Source organism: Cnephaeus nilssonii (assembly GCF_951640355.1).
Source record: "Cnephaeus nilssonii genome assembly, chromosome: 2".
NCBI classification, from domain to species: Eukaryota; Metazoa; Chordata; class Mammalia; order Chiroptera; family Vespertilionidae; genus Cnephaeus; species Cnephaeus nilssonii.
In genome coordinates this window covers 7,739,562-7,759,795 of record NC_137073.1, presented here as the reverse complement: position 1 = coordinate 7,759,795, position 20,234 = coordinate 7,739,562, and positions in this window count along the sequence as shown.

Below are 20,234 nucleotides of genomic sequence, written 5' to 3'. Positions count from 1 at the left end.
GGCGGAGGGGCGGAACGAGAAGCCATGAGAGGCTGTGGGTGTATAAGAATGAGTCTTTATTGCAGAAGCCAGTGGCCACATAACCATCAGACCAGAACAGTCATTACAGCAAAGTCCATACAGGCAGGCAGCCGGACACCGGGTGGTGAATACGTACCTTTCTCACATAGTAGCACTAATCTCGGTACCCACGGTTAGTATCTGAGCAGCCGCACGCTGCCCCAGACTCACCGCCTTCCATCGCAGCAGTACCTGAGCTCCCCCTCAGAGCTACAGCCTCAGAAACCTCTCCGGCTCAGCAGCTTCTCCTGCCTCCCCTGCCCAGCTGCTTGCTCTCTCTAGCAGACTTCTTCGCGCACACTCCGGCTGACTAGCTGATCGGTAGCTTACTTTTATACCATTTAGACAAAGAAGGCTTCGCGCCAACAGTGACATCAATCCTATTGGCTACTGAAGGGCACAGTGTATCGGGTGGAATTGCAGCCGCTCATGGTGTCTTGGCCTGATTGGGACTCTCAGGCTCAGAGCCCTGGAACATCCCATTTAGGCTCATGCCCAGAGCGGCCTTTGGCCATTCTGGTGTATTGATAACAAGGCCTCTGTGCTCCCATTGGCTTTGACTATCCGGGGACCTGGTGTGGTTCCCACAGGAAGTAACAACCAAAATATTTAAAAAGAGAAATGATTAAAAGTAGTCTATTCTGGGGAGTGGGATGTGAGGGGGAAGTCTGGAATTGAAAAACTTTTGCTTTTCATATTATGCCTTCCTGAATAGCTTAGCTTTTCCCCCATATTTGTGTTCTAATTTAGTAATGATTTTTTAATGTGTTAAAATATTAGGGCAACCAACTGAAGAATAGAATAGGATCTATAACTTCCAAAACCCAATATGGAAAAAAATGAACCAAAGAAACTCAAGAAATGCAACAATATGCAGGAGAGTGGAGGAGGGGCAGAGAACAAGGAAGTATGGTCAACAGAAAACAAATGTGATGGGGAAAAAGATACACACTCTTAAGATGCAAATTGATCAGAAGGTAACTATTGTATTAAATAAAGAAGAGAAACGTTAAAAATAAACTTACACAGGGTTTGGATATATTACATATGTCTGTGGGTTTGAAACCTGTGACATACGCACACACTTGCACCGGGAGGGCAAGGAGAGATGGAAGAAGAGCAGGCCACTCCAGCTGGGTAGGTGGCAGGGTTAACAAGCCAGAGGACTTTCGAGGCTTGCCTTGGGCGACTGGAAGGCTACTAGATCCCTGCCCTGCCGGCTGGAGTCTTAAGTTTATACAGAGGCCTCAATGGGGGTCAGCCACGGTACCACCCAGGCGGTCCAACCACACCCGGCTCTGAAGGCCTCCTAGGTGAAAACGGCTCCCACGGTGGGCGGGTGATGCACATTCCAAGGACAGGGGAGAGGAGGGTCCTTCCCGTGCCCTGGGGTCAATCCAGGTGCTGTCGTCTCCAGGGCCTCCTCCAACAACGTCCTGTGACAGCAGTGAATTTAAGCTGTGAATTCAGGGAGGAGCTTAGGAGGAAAAGACTTAAGAAGAGAGAACAGAGGATATTCTTGGGGCCACAGGAAAGAGGGGAGCGGCAGGACATTCGGGTGGCTGAATGGGCCAGACCCATGTCTGACCATTAGAGAGTGTTATGGGCTGAACTGTGTGCCCCAAAATTCATCTGGTCAAGTCCTAACCCCCAGTACCTCAGAATGTGACTGCCTTTGGAGAGAGGGTATTTAACGCAGTAACTAAATTAAAATAAGGTCATTGGGGCGGGCCCTAATCCAAAATGGTTGGTGGCCTTCTGAGAAGAAATGTGGACTCAGCCCTGCGTAGGGAGAGACAAGTGAAGACAGAGAGGACGGCCATCTGCAAGGCAAGGGGAGAGGCCTCCGAAGAAACGCACCTGCTGACACCTTGATCTTGGACTTCCAGCCTACAGAACTGTAAGAAAAAGAGCAGTGTCTGTTGTTTACACCCTGTCAGTGGAGGTCATTGTGGCAGCCCTAACAAGCTAATACTCCTCTCCTTGGTAATGATGTTTAATTAGAAAAATCACATGCAAATGAAGTAAACAAAACAAATAGTAATTACAGGCAGAGTGGCACAGGGCCTAGCCGTCCTACCTTGCAGGGGTCTGGGGTTTCCAGCTGTGGGTAAAGGATAAACGTGAGAGACGGGCACGGGCGGACATCCGAGGAATTGGGATAAAGCTGGGAGCTCAGGAAATTCTTGGCTACTGCAGCCCTATTTTATCTGTCACTGACATGGTCATACTTAGGTGAGAAAGTGTTGGATTCTTTTTTCTGACGTCCGAGGATCAGTCCAGGGAAACACCCTTACGAGTAACAGCAGGGCCTCACCTGGTGGCTTTGTGAGCGTGATTACTATCAGCCTGTCAGTCGACAGCTCTCTGCTCTGTTTGCTTTTCTTATCCTCACTGTTAACAAGGAAGATTAGGCCTGATTAAGGAAATTAGGACATATAGAAGGAGCCAGCAAACTACGTCAATAATCCCCAATTAAAAGACAAAGACTTGAGTGAGGCTGGGCACACAGGTCAGTGGAAAAGAAGAGGGTTCGGAAGACAGACGTATTCAATCCACTTATTTTCAACAAAGGAGCCAAGCCAGTGCAATGAGGAAGGAGAAGAGCTGTTATCGAATGAATGGCGCGGGGACACTGGACACTCGCATAGAAAAAATGGGAGAGAACCTCCACCTCCGCCTCACCCGCACACAAAAATGAACGTGAAAGGGAGCACAGACCAAATGCAGAAAGCACAAAGCTCCATTTAAAAAAGCAAACGCTGGCGCACAAACTTCATTTGCCACAAGCACTGAAAGGTGCTCATCAGCATCGTTCGTCGTCAGGGAAATGCAAAAGGCGGAGAGACACGTTGTTCGTGTGTTAGTCCTGCTACCCAGGTATTGGCCATGCGTTCCTAAAGCAGAAACACCCCCTAAAAATGTGAGCAATAAGCAGGACGGAAAACAAGAACTCTTATTCATCATTTTAAAATGCTAATTAGCATAGCTTTTTTAGAGAGCAATTAGGCAGAATTAAACATCATTTTACATGCACTAATCTTTGACCCAGTTGTATCAATTGTCGGGGAAATCTGACGAAAACTCGCCCCTGTGCACAAAGATGCATGTTCAAAAGTGTTCACTGCAAAGTTGCTTCGAAGAGTGAAAATCTGGAAACTCTAAAATGCCCACTGGTGTGGGAGTGGTGAAGTGGGTTACGGTGCACCCATTACTCATGATAGATGCAATTGTGAAAACAAGGTAGACTTGTATTTACTGATATGGAGATCACCAAGGTATACAGACCTGTTGCCAAGTAAAAAGAAAGAAGTCAGTGAACAATGGAAATCGTCCATTTAGATCGCCACAGACGTAGTGAAGATGCACAGTTTTGTAAACTGAGGCAAAGGTAACTTTCTGAAAGGACCATGTGGGAACGTAACGGTGTTTCCCTCTTGCACACAGGGAGTGAGGGTCCTCTCGGCCTTCCACTCTATCTCCCAAGTTGATAGAATTGTTTATAACTAGGGTGGATTTCCTTGTTCCCTATGTAATTAAAAGAAAATAAAGACGCTGCTTTTTAAAGTACTGAATACTAGTTATTAATGGAACTAACATGTGCAGGGCTGTGGTCCACACTCTATGCTAAAGCCTTACATACACTGTCACATTTAACTCCACAACACAGGCCCTGGTGCTCATTACATGAGGAAGTTGAAGCTTAGAAAGTTTAAGTTGGCGGTGCCCAACAGCACCTTAAAATCATCTGAGGAGCTTTGTGGGGGGAAATCTGACAGCCTCCTCCCAGACCTACTGACTCAGACTCTCTGGGCGGCGGGGGTGAGGAGTGAGGGGGGGGGGGCAGCCTGATTTATCAAAGCGGCGTGTGATCCTTGGGCACCCAGGGCAGCGAGCCAGCGGCTGACCGTGGTCCTCACTGCGAGGTCACACTGCTAGCAAGTGGCAGAACAGAGGCTGGAATTCAGCTACACTGCCACTGCGCACAGAGGCACAGATAGGTCGACGTAGAGGTGCCGGCGTAGATACGCGTGTTCAATATATGTTGTCCCTTATTGACAAAGAGCATCTTGAGTATAAAATGGGCCGTGCCCTGTTTCCTCCTCTTATTCCTCCCAGGATGCCCATCCATTTCCTCTTCTGCAGCGGCCACCAAACTCCTGCGGGCAATGCTCCCAGCATTCACAGCCCGACACAGGCCAGCCAGAAGGGAGCCTCGACTTACTGCTGCAGCCGCCTGCAGACTGCAGCCTTTGATGCCTGGATTCTGAAGAAGTGAGGGTTCCCGGGGAAAGCAGCAATGGGGTGTCTCTCAGTGGGCTCGAGACAGCAGCTGCTTACTAACTGGAATGGAAATCGTTCAATATTTTAACAACGATCACAGGAGTGCCAGTGTCCGCCTGGGCCTAGGCAGGTCTGAGTGTTTGTTCATTTTGTATGTTTAAAGGTTTCTCTAAGATGGTCTGCCGGGCAGGCAGCTATTTTGTGGCTCCACCCAAAGACCACTCCTGGAGAAGAGAGGCTGCCAGCAGCCGGATCGGGCGGGCTGCCCACCAGCTACGGGCTGCCCACCAGCTACCTGCGCCCGGCAGCCCGGCTCCCTGCCCCGCTACTTCCCAGCGCTGAGGGTTGTCACCTGCTGGTTATTGCCACCTTTCTCTCCTGAAGTGGCAGCTCCAGTTGTGTTTCCAAGATAATTTCCAAGATGCTAATTGCCACCTGGTGATTTCCTGTAAACACTACTTTACACATGTGACTAATCAGAGAGCTGTGGACTGTGCTGGGGAAGCGTGTGTGTGTGTGTGTGTGTGTGTGTGTGTGTGCGCGCCTTTCGTTACTGTAGCAGATTTAAATCACAGGCAGTGTTTGCTCACAAAGCTGCATTAGCAAAGCCACGGGGAAAACAAAATTATAAAGCACCATAAACAAGTTCACAGACTGTACAAACAACTTGAGTCAGACAACAACTCACTGACTGAATTCTGGGGCTGAGCTGCAGGAAGTAGTATCTCTAGAGGAGTCTCTGAGCCACGGGGGCTTGTGTTTCTTGGAGAAGCCGAACCTAAAGACACCTGCACAGTACAGGTCTCTGGTAAAGTGCATTCTCTTCAGATTCAAGATCAACCTTGTGCCAAATCCTAGTCCTTTCATTGACCATGTGTAAGAACCATGCAAATTACCTGGACCTTCAACCCTCCATTTCCTCCTCTAACAGATGGAGATGATAATTTCTAAGTCACCTGAGATAACATGTAAAATATTTATTTAATGAGTTAGTCAGAATTGATTGGGTTGTAAGTGACAGAAATTTAATTCAAACTGGCTTCAACAAAACAAGGAATTTATTGAAGTTGGTGGCATAGGTAAATACCTGTACTCGCCGCCTCCCACAACTGCATCAAAATTACAACTAAAATATAGAACAACATCCAGAATCACCTGAAAGCTGGCTGAATGGAAGTCCTACAACTAGAGAAATAAAGAAGGAAGCACACTGAGACTGGTAGGAGGGGCGGAGGCGCGGATGGGCTAGTCTGACACCCACGTGTGCCGCTTTTTTAATCAGGAGGAAGATGTCTCTGTGGAGGCCACTCCCCACCCCATGAGGAGCAGGGGATCCCAGCCCCACACCAGACCCCCAGCCCAGGGTTCCAGAGCTGAAAAGAGAAGTCCCTGTAACTATGGTCTGTAAAAACCAGTGGGGATTGGGGTTTGGTGACACAGAGGCTGCTAGAGACCCAGATGTTCCTTTTAATGGGCAAGCACATGAACTGAACTTATAAGGTCCTGCTTCCTCTGAGCTCCAGTGCCAGGGCAAGGCTCTGGGGGACACAGACACATACTGGATTGTCTGGCATGGGGCAGGAACTCGGGGGCAGCTTTCTCCCCGATGGAGGTACTCACAAGGGTCATTGTTCTTGAGCTGGGATCTCCCCAGTCCCAGGGCTGACTGGCAGCCATTTCTGTTTGCACTGCCCCAGTGATTCCCTGAAGCCCTGCCTTTTCCAATTTGCAGCCCCACCCAATCTGTGTGCAGTAGCTTTTGCATATGACCTGTCCTTGCTCAGACTTAAGACTTTGCTGAAATCTCTCAAACAAGCTACAGGTGGGTAAGGGAGCCCCAAACCTATCAATAAAGGCCCAAGACCTGGCACCAGCACCAGCCAGCCTTGTTGGGCCTTGCCTGGGAACTTCCAAACTCTATACAAATAGAAGGAATCTGCAAATCTCTCTGTAGCTCCTACCGGGTGGCCCTAGGCAGTGGCTGACTTTGTAACTCCCTGGAAACCCAAGAGCCAGTGTACCCAGTGGTCAGCATCAGACCATACCAGATTACAACTCTACATATCCAAAAGCGACACACTCAAGGGGCAGACTCAGTGAGCACCAAAGCCCCACTGAAGCAAGTCCTGCTCCATAGGGGTGTCTCCTGCACAGCAGCTCTTCCACTGTAGTCGCAGCTGGTCCTCACAGCCAATTGGCCTGGAGGTCAATTCCTCCCGGTGATACCAACAGCAATCAAGTCTCAACTACAATAAGACTGTGCACATAGCCCACACAGGGGTACAACTAGAGAGCCCAGCTCAGGTACTGGGGAGGCTAAGCCACTGGGCCCTATAGGACACCTACTATGCAAGGCCACTCTACCAATTCCAATAGACATAGCAGCTTTACCTAATACATAGAAACAAACACAGGGAAGCAGCCAAAATTCAGAAACAAAGAAACATGTCACAAATGAAAGAAATGGAAGAAAGCAAACTACTGGATATAGAGTTCAAAACAACGGTTATAAAATTACTCAAGAATCTTTATGAAACCTCCAAGATATTTAGTGAGATTTTCAAGGATCTTAATGAGAATGCAAAAAAAAAAATTGAAAGAACCAGTCAGAAATTAAGCATACACTGACTGAAATAAAGAATAATATACAGGGATTCAACAGTAGAGTAGAGGATTCTGAGAATCAAATCAGTAATTTGAAATATGAGGAAGCAAAAAATACCCAATAATAAGAGCAAAAAGAAAAAAGAATCCAAAAATATGAAGATAGTGTAAGGAGCCTCTGGGGCAACCTCAAGCATACCAACATTCACATTATGGGGGTGCCAGAAGAAGTGAGAGAGCAAGATATTGAAAACCTATTTGAAGAAATAATAATAGAAAATTTCCCCTACCTGGTGAAAGAAATAGATTTACATATCCAAGAAGTACAAGGAGTCCCAAACAAGAGGAACCCAAAGAAGCCCATATCAAGACACATCATAATTAAAATGCCAAAGGCTAAAGACAAAGAGAGAATCTTGAAAGCAGCAAGAGAAAAGCAGTTAGTTACCTACAAGGGAACGCCTGTACAACTCTCAGCTGATTTCTCAACAGAAACTATGCAGGCCAGAAAGGAGTGGCAAGAAATATTCAAAGTAATGGATAGCAAGGATCTACCATCAAGATTACTCTACCCAGCAAAGCTATCATTTAGAATTGAAGGTCAGATAAAGAGCTTCACAGATAAGAAAAAGCTAAAAGAGTTCATCACCACCAAACCAGTATTACATGAAATGTTGAATGGTATTCTTTACAAAGAGGAAAAAGATGAAGACAAAGAAGATAAAAAATATGAACAATAAAATGGCAATAAATACATATCTATCAACAATTGAATCTAAAAATCAAAATAAACGAATAAGAAATCTAATGAACAGAATAAAGTAAAATCTGAAGCATGGAAATGGAATAGACTGACGATTCTCAGAGGGAAGGGGGGTTGAGGGGTGGGAAGAGATTAAACAAAGATCTAAATGCATATATGCATTACCTATGGACATAGATAATAGGGTGGAGAAGGCCTGGGGTCAGGTGGGAACCAGGTAGAAGTGGAGTAATGGGGGGGAGGGGAAGAGGGACATCTATAATACTCTCAACAATAAAGATTTTTTTTAAATTTATTGGTTCAAAAAATAAAAAAACCAGGGGCTCTGGCTTCAGTTGCAGTTTGAACTACAAACTCAAATAATGACTTCAGAACTCTATGACACCCTCTCCACTTTTTGAGCCCTGCTTTCCTCTAGATGAGCTTCATTCTCGAGTGGGCAAGCTAGTAGACTAGCCAACAGCTCCACACATGTGTCTTATCTGTTCAGCAGCTGCAGAGAGCTGGTATGGATAGCACCTTACCCATCAAATGGCCCACTAGGCCATTCTCAGACCACAGGGTTTGGGTAGTAGGGTTAAGTGCCTACTCAGACTCCAGAGATATACCCATTACCAGCCACATAGGTGAAGGCACAGCTGGACCTCTGACCCCAAACCCAACAAGGCAGTTTGAATGGCAGCTGTCTCCATCTGACGATGCTCATAAGGGAGATAATCAGGTCTTCCAACCTCAGGATCTGAAACCCAGGAGTGATACTCAACCTTCCATATAAGCAGATGACAAGAGAGAGTGATAGAAGTTTGCTCAACTCAGAAGTTGGTCAGGCCTTCCTACACGTGCTCACATAGGATTAGTTCACTTCAGTTCTGGGCCAACTATGGAAGCTGGATGATTCACAGACTCAAACCCAGGCTCATCAGGCCAGGGTAATGATTGCCATTTTGTTTCCAAGCTTCTCTGAAAGCTTATAGCATTTCCTACAGGAAATTCTCATAGTACACTAGTCCCCCCTTATCCACAGGGAATATGTTCCAAGACCCCCAGTGGATGCCTGAAACTGTGGATAGTACTGCTACAGTTTTCCCTACACACACACCTTTTCTCTCTAGGGAGCACCTGGGGCTTCTCTTTGGCAGATCCAAATTGCCAGCATCACTATTCTTGCACTTTGTGGCCATTATCCTAATATATAAAAAGCCAGGGGCCATCACAACCGAAACAACCAGACAGACGACCGAACAGCAAGCTTCATGGGGCAACCAGGCCGGCAGGGTGGGTTAGTGAGGGACAACCAAATGACTGAACAGCAGGCTGCATGGGGCAATCAGGCCAACAGGGGCATTAGTGAGGGACGACCAAATGACTGAACAGCAGGCTGTGTGGGGCGACCAGGCCAGCAGGGAGGGCAGTTGGGGGCAACCAGGCTTGTGGGGGTGGGGAGAAGGGGCAGTGGGGGCAAGCAGGCCGGCAGGGAGGCAATTGGGGGTGACCAGGCCAGTGGGGGGGGGCCAGTTGGGGGTGACCAGGGCGGCAGGAGGGCAGTTGGGGGCAACCAGGCCTGCAGGGGGTACAGAGAGGGGCAACCAGGCCAGCGGGGAGGGGGGTAGTTAGGGGCGACCAGGCTGGCAGAGGTGAGCAGTTGGGGGTGACTAGGCAGGCGGGGGGGGGGGGCAGTTGGAGGCAACCAGGCCTGCAGATGGGGCAGTAAGGGGCGACCAGGCCAGCAGGGGAGGGCGGGCAGTTAGGAGCGATCAGGCCAGCAGAGGGGGGCAGTTGGGGACAACCAGGCCAACAGGCAGGGCAGTAAGGGGTGACCAGGCCGGCAGTGGGGGCAGTTAGGAGTGACCAGGCTGACGGGCAGAGGTGGTTAGGGGTGATCAGGCTGGCAGGAGGGCACTGTTAGGGGCGATAAGGCAGGCAGGCAGGTGAGCAGTTAGGAGCCAGTGGTCCTGGATTGTGAAAGAGATGTCCGACTGCCGGTTTAGGAATACAGTAGTTCCCTTTTATCCATTGTTTCTCTATCTGTGGTTAGATAGAGATGCTCCTCATAGCTGGTTAGGAAGAGATTCAGAGTCAAAAAACTGCTACCAGCACTTGCTTTAAGTTTTCCTACGAGAGTTGACCAATATTAGCCATAGGAATTTACTGGTCTTTAGATATCCTGCTCTAAAAAATGTGAGAATTTGGGGCAAATGGGTCTTATCATGCCAGACAAAGGGAGCAGGTGCACAAGAAATCAGGAGATCTTGTCAGAAAAGGATGGAGGGACGAAAATCAAGACAATGGGGACAGCTATCTATGAAAGGCAAATTCAGCCCGACCAAAAGGTCATACACACAGAACAGTCGGACATCCTCCAAGGGGTCCCAGATTGGATACGGTACAGGCTGGGTTGAGGGGACTCCCCTCCATGCACGAATTTTGTGCACCGGGCCTCTAGTTAGTAAAGTAAGGATTATGAACACAACACTGAAATACTGCACGTTGATATGAAAACTTAGACAGCTACTAAGTGACTAACAAGTGGGGAGCCCATGCAACAAGGACATGTGGACCAAGGGATGATTCATGTCCTGGGAGGGATGGAGTGGGACGGTACAAGATTTTCTCATGCTACTAAAAATTACATACAATTTAAATTTTATGAATTATTTATTTCTGAAATATTCCACTTAATATTTCCAGACCACAATTGGACATGGGTAACTGAAACCACAGATAGAGAAACAATGGATAAAAGGGAACTACTGTATTCCAGCCAGTTCTGGTCTTGAAGGTATAGAACTCATCACTCTATATAATCACTTAGCCACATTATCCCACCCCCTATCCTATCCCCCACTAGTGGAGCAAAGGGTCCTCTGTCCCCTTTGTTTCCCGTGTCCCTCGTCCTCAACTTCTCTCTGACATGGGGAGTGATAATGCCTCAAAGTTTTCCTACGAGAGTTGACCAATATTAGCCATAGGGATTTACTGGTCTTTAGATACCCTTCTCTAAAAAATGTGAGAATTTGGGGGCAAATGGGTCTTATCATGACAGACAAAGGGAGCAGGTGCACAAGAAATCAGGAGATCTTGTCAGAAAAGGATGGAAGGACGAAAATCAAGACAATGGGGACAGCTATCTATGAAAGGCAAATTCAGCCCGACCAAAAGGTCATGCACACAGAACAGAAAGCAAGTGCTGGTAGCAGCCTTTGGACTCTGAATCTCTTCCTAACGAGCTATGAGGAGCATTAAAGTCCTGTGTACAATGAATTGAGCTTATCTGCCTTTCCAGTCCCTGGGGTTAAAGTGCCAGAATTCGATACAGCATAAAGTGATGGTGAAGGGCATGGTCTCTGAATTCAGATCATAAGGATTTGAATCTAGCATCCTATCCTCCACTCCATAGCTAGAACATCTTGGGCATGTTACTTAATGTCTCTGTGCCTGTCTCCTTGTTGGTAAATGAGGATAATAATGACACCTACCTCCTAATGCTGGCATGAGAAGGAAGTTCATTAATATATATGTACTAGTTAAAACTGAACCTGGCTCATAATAGACACTAAATACATATGGCTGTTCTATAAGCAACAACCTAGACTCCCTTCCTCCAGGGAACTCTCAAGTCTACATGGTTGATTGGTAAGTACACCGGGGGGAGTTCTGGTTCTCTCCATGGACTTACAAAGGCAAAGTGGGGGCGTGGCTTGTACCTAAGGAACTTTGATTTCCTCACGAGCTGCAAATCCACTTGCTGCACTTCACTGGCTGATTTGGAGGGGGTTTCTTCTGCTCTGCGGTGTTGGAGTAAGCCCTTCCGTGGGTTTACTCTGAAAACGGAGGAAGGTCAGCAGCACACTTTTCTTGCCCTAGGCCAAAAGACTTGGCAGTCAATTAACAGGGAGCTGGGTTGGTCACAGGAGGACATAAATGGACATCAGCCTTGGATAACAATTCGGATGGGAAGCAGCACCACAAAGCAGGCACTGGGGTCAGTAACAGGTGTTCTCAGACCTCCAGAGGCAAAAGCTACTTAGCACCCAGAAGGATTACCCATGATTCAGAGATGAGGGTGGGATTAGGCTACAGGCTGGCTCAAGCAAATTTTGCCAGAGTAGCCCAGGGCATCTTGTCACAGTCATCTTTACAGTCTGCATTTCCAGTCTTCCTCTCTTTCATCAATTATCCACCCAGGTCACTCTGCTCCACTAAATGTACTCTTTCCACTCCCCTCTAGGATTCCTTTTCTTTATCAACTCAATTCTTGCTCATTCCTCAACCTTAACTAAATCTCACTCTTCTCCATCAAGTTTGCTTTAACCACTCCCAAACCTTCTTAACTGACAGCTCTCCTTACCTGATACAATCACGTAAAATTGTGGGCTGTCTTATGACACCTCTTCTAGTAGGGCCTTGTGGGAGAGCAAATATCACTGGTTCTACCTCTATAGCTTCCTTTCCTCCTTCTTTTGGTAGTAACACCTACCCAATTTTTCTCTGGGACAAAACAAAAAAAGCATGCCCTTCTAAGCTCTCGGTCCATGTGGCTCAGAAGGCTTAGCTCCAGGGATGAACATGTGATGCAGGTCTGACCAATCAGGTATTCCATCACCTGGTCACAATAATTAGTTAAGGAATAAGCACATGACCTAAGTCAACCCTATGAGTGTCAGCCCCAGGACTTCTGCTGAAACTACTGAAAAAGAGGGGGAGAGGGTACTCTCTTTCAAAAGATCAACAGCCACAGAGAACCTTCCTGAAACTAAGGCTAGTTCAGAAGAAAGCAGAGCAAAACAAATGAAGGAATCAGGTGCCTGAGGACATGGTCTGGATCACTGTACACAGCTATGCATAAACCTAAACTTTCCCAGGGTATGGTTATGAGACAATACATTCCCTTCATTCACTCATTCATTCATTCAACAAATACTTATTAAAGGCCTACTGTGTGCCAGGCACTGTTCTAGACACTAGAATACATCAGATAACATTTTTTAAAAGTTGATACGGTCTTCACTTGCAACTGAAATAGCCTGGGTCAACAAAGACTTCACGCTGTTTCCTTCCTACCCTAGTTCACATCCTTCATGTGGGTGCCTCTTTTTTGCAAGTAGATCATAAATCCGTTATGAATAAAGACCCTACACTGTATTTTTCTGTATCACCAACTATGATATATAAATGGTAAATGATTAACAAAGTATTTGTTAGGTCAATAAATAAAGGCTATACATATATTGGGAATTACCACTGGTGGTGTTGATTCAAATAGCATCATTCAGAAAAAATGTCAAAGGAGATTTCCCAGTGAATTCTGATTAGAACACAAACATGGCATGATGATGGAATCAATATTAATCCGCAATAAAAGGAATGTGTCAGAGGATTGAGTCGAGATGTCAAAACAAAAGCATGTGCCTACCTCTGCTCCCAGTTCATATTCCTAGAAGTGACCTAGGAAAGCATACTGTTAAGTAATGCACACGTACTATTGATGGAAGTCAAGAAAAGGTGCAGCAGTGGACCAGAAATTCTGAGCATAAGGAAAAAAGCTAAAAATATGGGCAGGGGTTAGTTGGCTGTGAGGATGGGGGTGGTTCTGGGGGTGGTCCAAATCCAGAATAGGAGGCAGTGGCTAGTAAGTGGCGAATGAGGATTTGGAGAACTGAATTCTGCACAATTCCCTGAGATTCTTGTGCCACTGGGGAACTGGCAGCAACTACCTTTTCCTCCAGAAGAAGGCGTGACTATGGGCACAAAGGAGGAAAACACAGAATGCTGCCAAAAATACCTTGCAACTCCCAAGAGAGACAGGAAACATTCAAACCAGAAGAAAAGCTCCCAGCTCACTCTACCTGGCAGCACACCCAGTCTCTTCTAACAGCTAAAGATAAGCTGATAAAATAAAAATCACCACCAGTAGGTGAGTATCGAATGTCAATCTCAAATATAAGGGGTGGAAGGAACAAAAATCCCCAAATATATTGCAAAATCTAATCCAATTGTCCTTTCTCTATCCTCCTCTCATTTAATTTCTCAACAGCCTTTAATACAAGTGGCCACTCCTTCCTTCTTGCAACACTTGTTTTCCACGATACCACACACTAGTGGTTTTCCTTTTACTTCTCTGATGACTTCTATTTACTCTTCTATTCTAGATTCTTCTACTAGTTCACTAGGGCTGCCATAACAAAGTACCACAAGCTGAGTGGCTTAACAGAAAATTGTCATTTCTCAGTTCTGGAGGCCAGAGTCTGAAATCAAGGGGCCAGCAAGTCCTTGCTCCCTCTGAAGTCTCTAGGGAAGGGGCTGTTCCAGGCTTCCCTCCTAGTTCTAGTAGTTTCTTTGGTTTGTGGCAGCTTAACTCCAAGCTTCACATGATGTTTTCCCTTAGTGTGTGTCTATTTCCAAATTTCTCCTTTTTATGAAGACACCAGTTATAATAAATTAGGGCCCCACCCTACTCCAGTATGACCACATCTTAAGTAATTACAGCTACAATGACCTTATTTACAAACAAGGACACATTCTCAGGTACTGGGGGTTAGGACTTCAACATAGGGGTTTGAGGGGAGCACAATTCAACTGTAACAATTCTCTTCCTCAATTATCTGCTAAATGATGGGGTGCTCTAGGGCATGGGTCTACCTTCTTTCCTTCTATATTGATACTCTTTCTCCATGTTTTCATCAAGTCTGATGGCTTTAAATATATGCTGATGACCCTGATTTTATCTTCACTACTGACCTTTCCCTGGAGAAATAGCCAACTGTCTATTTGACACTTCCATACCTAATAGAGATCTCAAAATTATTGCATCCAAACAGAATTCATGATTTTCCCAACCACAACTCCACTCCAACAAACCAGTTCTCCTCCCCATATCAAAAATTGTAGTACCACCAACCCAGTTGCTCAAATTAAAAACGGAGGGGTCATCCTCAATCCCTTTTGCTCCATTATACGTCTTGACTGGCATTCAAAATATATAGAACACACCCATTTCCCTCCACCTCTACTGTCACACCCAAGCCCAGGTCATCGCCTTTTGCCAGAACTAAATCCAAAGGTCCACACTTGGTCCCTTTTGCCCCCTTTCAATCCACTCTCAACATCATCCAGTGTTATCGTGTTAAAGTATGCATCAGATCATGTCACTCAGCTTAAAATCCTAAAATGCCATTTTTTAAAAATCCTCGTCCGATGATATGTTTTTACTGATTTTTTTAAGAGAGAGAAATATCTATGTGAGAGAAAAACATTGATGGTTGCCTCCCAACCAATGCCCCAACTGTGGATCAAACCTGCAACCCTTTGGTGTGCGGGGCGATGCTCCAACCAACTGAGCCACCCGGCCAGAGCTAAAATGCCATGTTTTTTTTTTTTAATTAATTACATGCTCCTTACCACAGCCTGCACAGCTCTTTCAACAAGGTCTGTGACTGACTCTCACCCCATTCCTCCACTTGCTCATGATGCCTCAGCCACACTGGTCTCCTCTCAGTTTGTAGAACACTTCATAGTTTCCCACTTGAGGCCTCTATTTCCCCCTCCAGGAATGTCTTCCACGGACCCTGCACCTGCATGTTCCTTCTCATCCTTCAGCTTCCAGCTCAAGCAGCAAGGTTAGAGAAACGTTTCCCTGATCAAACTTTATAAATAACCCCTGCCCAGCTGTTGTCTGTCCCACCACGCTATTTTCCTCTTAGTGTTTACTCCAACCTGAAATTACCTTACTTATGTATATGTTTACCTGTATATTATCTGTCTCCTCCAATCTTCACTAGAATGCAGACTCCTCAGGGGCAGGAATAGAGTCTATCTCCATTGTGTCTATGTGTTCAATGGATGGGTAGATGAATAAAAAGTTTAATAGAACCTAGAAATCATCTTATTTAAATCCTTGTATGGTGAGTATGTAAATAATGGCTCTAGCCATGAGTTGATATGAAGAGAACTTTCTCCCAGAGTCAGAAGGATGCCCTCACCTTCCAACAGCAATGGGCACACTTCCCATTGCCTTCACCATCAAGTCCAAATACCCTCCCACCTATGAGTACACTTTCACCTTCCACCACTTCCTCCCCCACCCCTACTAAGTTCATAAGTACCACTCATGTTCATGATGCTACCTCCCCTTGGAATGCCTTTTTCCCCTCCTGCTAAACATCCTCCAAACATCCTGTATGGAGCTTTTCCTGGTAACCATTGCTATTACCCTGTACTATTACAGGCCTTCATGCATAGCACTACCACATTTATTCTAACATTAGAGGCCTAGTGCATGAAATTCATGCACGGGGGGGGGGGGGGGGAGGGGTATCCCTCAGCCTGGCCTGAACACTCTCCAATCTGGGAACCCTTGAAGGATGTCTGACTGCTGGTTTAGGCCAGATCCTGGCCTAAACCGGCAGTTGGACATCCCTCTCACAATCCAGGACTGCTGGCTCCTAACCACTTGTCTGCCTGATTACCCCTAACCGCTTCTGCCTACCAGGCTGATCGCCCCCTAACTGCTCCCCTGCCATCCTGAATGATGCCTAACTGCTCCCCTGCCAGCCTGGTCACCCCCAACTGCCCTCCCCTGCCAGCCTGATGGCCTCCAACTGCCTTCCCCTGCAGACCTGGTTGCCCCAAACTGCCCTCCCCTGCAGGCCTGGTCTTGCCCCCAACTGCCTCTCCTTGCAGGCCTGATCTCACCCCCCACTGCCCTCCCCTGCCAGCCTGATGGCCTCCAATTGCCCTCTCCTGCAGGCCTGGTCAGCCCTAACTGCCCTCCCCTGCAGGCCTGGTCTGCCCCCCAACTTCCCTCCCCTGCAGACTGGTTGCCCCCAACTGCCCTCCCCTGCAAGCCGGGTCCCCCCCAAATTCCCTCCCCTGCAGACCTGGTTGCCCCCAACTGCCCTCTCCTGCTGGCCTGGTCACCCCTAACTGCCCTCCCATGCAGGCCTGATGGCCCCCAACTGCCCTCCCCTGCCAGCCTGGTTGCCCCTAACTGCCCTCCCATGCAGGCCTGGTTCCCCTCCAACTGCCCTCCCCTGCCAGCCTGATCACCTCCAACTTCCCTCCCCTGATGGCCTGTTCGCCCACAACTGCCCTCCCCTACCGGCCATCTTGTGGTGGCCATCTTGTGACGATGTGAGGGCAGCCATCTCCAGTGGCCATCTTGTGATTACGTCGCAGTGGTCATCTTGTGATGTCATGTGACGCCACCTAGGCTTTTATTATATAGATGACAGTTATCTGATTGATTTCCCCCATTTTACTTTCAATACTTTGCATAAAAGAGTTATGTTTTACGTATTATCTATCCACTAGTGCCTAGCATGGTGCCTCAGGGAGATATGGAGCAAAAAATTGTTGACTGCTAGCTATATGCATAAAGTTGAGAATATTTCACTGTTGCTCAATGGAGTGAGAGGAACTGGAACATTTTTAATGGTTGTTATTCTGTCAGCTCTCTGACCACCTTTAGTGAGCCAGTGGGAGAGGCAATTTTTAATTTGTGAAATGGAAATTAATTTCAATTAGTTATAGCTTGTTTAAGATATAACATTTGAAAATATTTATACTAAGTCCAAAATAGACACACCAATACACACATACTCAACCTTTTCACTTCCTTTTCAATTTTTAAAAATATAGATTGGATTTGCAGCATATAAAAGAAGTAAGAGGTAACTGGCATTACTAGGAAATCCCCCAGCTTGGGCTTTTTAACTTAACATAGGCACAGACAGCACTTCTGGGACTATTTAATGTATATTTAATATTCACTTTTATGGTAGCCCTACATTCAATCCCATCTTCTGGTTGCCAGCCAAAGGGCTGGTAGGTCAGCACCATGGACAGAGAAATACTGTGCAAAATATTGCCTTTTTTATTTTGCTACTAGAAGCCCGTTGCACGAAGTTTCGTGCAATAGACTTTCACCTGGCTGCCAGCAGCAGTTTTCCTCTGGCCACCCGCCGATCAGAGCGCCTCCCACCAGCACGATCGGCTACCCCGAGAGGAACTTCGATCGGGAGGCGCTCCGATGGCGGGTGGCCAGAGGAAAACTGCTGCTGGCGGAAAACTGGTGCCGGCAGCCACGCAATTGGCCACCCCGAGTTCCGCCACCAGCGTCTTCTGCCAGCCGCATGGGTCCTTCCGCAGCATCAGCCGTTTAGGCCGGTGGGAGGAGCGGGGGTCGGGGACTCGCGAGTCCCCGCCCCCCCTCCTACCGCCAGCCAATCGGCCACCCTGAGTCCCGCCCCCCGCGCCTCCAGCTGGCCCAATCGTGGGTGTAGCGGAGTGATGCAATTTGCATATTGCCTTTTTATTATGTAGGATATATTTTCCTAATATTAAACAAATATAAATGCCATTTGTATGGTAGAAATGTTTGATTTTATTTTTTAATTGCAGTTTACATTTGGCATTATTTTGTATTAATTTCAGGTGTATAGCATAGTTGTTAGACAATCATATATATTACGAAGTGATCACCCTAATATTTCAAGTACCCACCTGGCACCTAGAGTGTACTATGCTAAGTGAAATTTCAGGCAGAGAAAGACAAATACTATATGGTTTCACTTACATGTGGAATCAAAAGATCACACTTAAGGCTGCTTATAAAATGACAGCTGTGATAGCAGATGTATTACCAAGGAAAGACTGGTTTGAATGTTCCCCTGGGGATCGTAGGAAGAGAGTACCTCTGGGTTTGAGTCAGATCAGAGGATGGGGTCTTAAGAAAATAACCATTCCTCCAAGATTTCTCCAAGTAGCATGATCTCCTTCATTTATTAGCCTATATTTGTTCACCTTTTTCGACAACCTGCTTTTCTGTTCCCAAGGCACCAACATTTTCATGCTGAAGTAACTGTAAACATCTACCTAGAAAATGTGGAGAAAATTTGTTTTTACCTGCCAGCACCTATGATCCTTTTTGCCTTTGCAAACTACCTTTCAAACAAATAAGCTGTTAAAAAAAAAAAGATACTGAGGAATTTTTTATACTTTTTAGGAAGAGTTTGTGATTATATTGAAGTTGTATTTTAAATGGGAGTTCCTGTCTTTTAGCAATGGATTCTGATAGTTACAAAAAAAGTAATATGATGTCTGGGACTTGCTTCAAAATAATCCAGGATCATGGGAGTAGGTAGACATATAGAGAAGACAAGATTGGCCATGAGTTGCTAATTGTTAAAGCTGGAAGATAAGAACATGAAAATCCTACTTTATGTTTGAAAATTTCCATTAAAATATGCATATATGTGTGTGTGCACGTGTGCTGAGAGGCCACAAAAAACAATGATTCCTGAAGACCTTATGACCCTGCACCTAAGAGATAATGAAGAGCAGGCTCTACTACCTCGGCTCCAAGAGCAGCCTAAAGGAGGCACGGTTACAACTGTCTTGTGAAGGTCTGAGAGTTTGTCTTGCTCAAGTCCACGTGATGAACAGGAAGTGCAGATGTCTGTGCGTGATCACTTTCTCTGAAGCAAGATGTCTTTGGAGAAAAGTTTCTAGGAAACGAAACCTCTCATGTACCTCCCTGACAAAAAGAAGCTGAGGGTAGCCTGGAGTTGCAGGGCTGAGGCTGAGTGTAAGGAGGGGTGCCTCATTTGTGATGATGGATCCAAGGTCAATACCTAAAGTTCTAGGTAAAAACCAAAAAAAAATTAAATATAAAATGGACTAGATAAGCAGAGGGAACCAAGATGTGATGCCAAGCATATCAGGATGGAGAGGAGCTAAAATATGAAGAGAGTGGAGAAGTACAAAAGGAAGGCAGGTAAATATTTCGGGGTGGGGAGATGGTTAGGATCTTTTCATGCAGCAGCCATGTCAGAAGCAAATAAGGCGCTGTCGGAAGCTTGTGGATAAAATTTAAAAATGAAAGTAAACGTGTTTCGAAGCCTGTGAAACTGCACACACAGGAAGAACTGTTCAGACGCTATGGACAGTAGATGAGGTTTTGAGGTTGAATGCCAACTACGTGTGAGGCACTGCTCTGAGCACCTGGAATATATGGTGAAAAAGAAAAGAAACCTGCAACATTGAACAACATTCTAGTGGAAGAGATAAATGTACTTGCCAATTACTTAAAAATGTGTAACCAAAAAAACCATAACCATGACCCTAGCCCTAACACAGGCTGTTTCACTTCCACAGAAAGTGTGGCCTCCAGTTTGCCCCAGTCCCCACCATCCCCTATTGTTTTACCCTTTACCTACTTCACTCAATTTGATATCTGCCTGAGCCCCATGGGCTTTTCAGTTTGTGACCCCTGGTCTCCAATGTCCCTGAGCTGCTTGTGACACTTGCTTCTCTTAAAACCACCAAATGGCCCAAGAACGACATAAAAGACCCTATTCTTGGCTTAATCTGAAGTAACCTTGGGCAATTACCTATTGCCTTGCTGAGATCTCAATGTCCTCACCCCTAAAGTGGAGGTAAGCCTACCTGCTCTATTGGATTGCTGTGTGACTAGAATTGGCACAATCGGCTCTTACTCCTGCTTTGGATCTCCCCCCCAGCATTT